Here is a 2,174-nt window from a genome sequence, read left to right as displayed (position 1 = left end):
TGTGAAATTCACAGTTCATATATAAAGATTCACTAAAATTTAAAACCTAATCATTGCACTATAGAATCCTTTCCCTTTTCCCATCCTTCACCACATAGGAAAGGCCTGTGTATATCATGTTAATTTCCCAGGAACATCAAGTCTAGCTATCAAGAAAAAAATTACAAGGCATACTAAATGGCAATATATATACATACATGATTAATACCTGGTAAGGGAGATACCATGATCATGAAGGTGGTTTTCCCAGGGTGAGGCTTAGCCATTGCAATCCAGATATGCTGATCCCTGTGATTTCCCCAAATGTGGGAAATTTGACTGCAACATTTGTGGGAGTAGGGGACTGAGTTCACATTCTCCCATAAAAGGAAAAAAAAATGTTTAAAAGAAGACAAATATCAGAACCAGACATAGCTTGGGTTTTGGAGATATCACACTGTAATTTGAAACAACTATGAATAACATGTTAGGGACTCCAATGGAAAAATTAGGCTGCATGAAGTAAGAGATGTGCAATGTAAGCAGAGAGAAGAAAAATCCTAGGAAAGAAGCAAAAAATAATGCTAGAGATAAACACATTGTAACAGAAATGAAGAATGACTTGGTTGGACTCATTAAACTGGACACAATGGGGGAAGACTCTGAGCTTCTGCGAATCTCAGTAGAACCTTCAAAATGGTAAAGAAAAAGGCCAAAAGACCAGACTAAATCAAACCAGAACATAATATCCAAGCTATGAAATATCTATAAATGGTATAACATGCATGTATTTTGAATACTAGATGAGGAAAAAAAAGAAAGGAACAGAAGAACTATTTGAAACTATAATGACTGAGATTCCCCCTCCCAAACTAATGTCAGACACAAAACCACAAATCCAGCAAGTTCAGAAACTCTAAACAGGATAAATATCATAAGAGCTACATTCAGGCAATTTATTTTCAAGCTACAGAAAATTAAAAATAAATAAAAAATCCTGAAAAAAACAGAAGGGGATGGGGTAAACACCTACCTATAGAAGAACAAAGATATGATTTATAGTCAAATTCTCTTCAAAGACTATACATGAAGAGACTACAGTGAAATATTTAAAGTGTTGAAATAAAAAAGGTCACCAACCTAGAACTCTGTATCCTGTGGCATTATCCTTCAAAAGTGAAGAAGAAATAAAGACTTTCTCAGACAACTGCAGATTGAAGGTGTTTGTTACCAGTACATGTCCCTTGTAAGCAAATTAAAATAAGTTATCTAGTGAAGAGGACAATAATACAGGTCAGGAACTTGGATCTACATAAAGGAAGAAAGAAAAAATGTCAAAGGAGGATTAAGTGAAGATAAAAACATTTTTAACTGATTTAGTAGAAAGCAGTTTGTTTGAAATATTAATAGCAATATTGTTTTTGATGGTGTATATATATGCATGTGTGTATATTTATGTATGCTTATAAAATAGTGGAATGAATGATAAAAAGTATGGGTGAGGGAGGAATTAGGATTATTTTGTTTGTATAAAGTTCTCACACTACCCATGAAAGCAGTGCAGTATTACTTATTACTACTAGAATTAGACTTAATTGTAAATGTATATTGTAAACTCTAGGGCAAAAATTAAAAATAACTGAAAACATGAAGTATAACATATTCTAAGGAGAAAAAAATGAATTATATAGAATACTCAATGACAGAATATAGAAAAAGACTGAAAGACAAAAATAGGAAAAAAAAATAAAAGCAACAAATAGAAAATATTAATTAATATGGTGGATATTAATCCAACTATATCAATAATTACCCTGGATGTTAATGGTCTAAATGTATCAATTTAAACAGAAAGATTTTCAAAGTAGATCAAAATACAAAGTCCAACTCTGTGCTGTCTACAAGAAACTCACTTTTATGATAAAGACACTCATTGATTAAAGGTAAATCAATGGAGAAAAGTAGTCAATGCACCAATCAAAATAAAGTAGGAATATCTATATTAATTTCAGACAGAGTAGACTTCACAGCAAGGAATGTTAACAGGCATGAAGAAGAAAATTGAGAAAGGGGTCAATTCTCCAAAAAGACCTAACTCTTACTAACATGTCTGAGCCTAACAAGAGGACATCTAACTACTAACACCCTTAGTAAAATAGTGCAAAAGGATATTTCCATTTCTTTTTCATGCAAGC

General features: G+C 32.2%; 1 non-coding gene across 1 annotated transcript; it reads left to right on the top strand.

Moving 5' to 3' along the window:
* Nucleotides 1–200: 200 nt before the first annotated feature.
* Nucleotides 201–364, top strand: LOC119256451 (U1 spliceosomal RNA). The gene has a single exon (XR_005127781.1). It is a non-coding gene; the product is annotated as a U1 spliceosomal RNA (small nuclear RNA).
* Nucleotides 365–2,174: the final 1,810 nt, after the last annotated feature.

This window comes from Talpa occidentalis, unplaced genomic scaffold, assembly GCF_014898055.3.
Source record: "Talpa occidentalis isolate TD23 unplaced genomic scaffold, MPIMG_talOcc4v2.1 talOcc4.3, whole genome shotgun sequence".
NCBI classification, from domain to species: domain Eukaryota; kingdom Metazoa; phylum Chordata; class Mammalia; order Eulipotyphla; family Talpidae; genus Talpa; species Talpa occidentalis.
The sequence above is the reverse complement of the archived record's forward strand: the minus strand, read 5'-3'. Positions and strand labels throughout refer to the sequence as shown.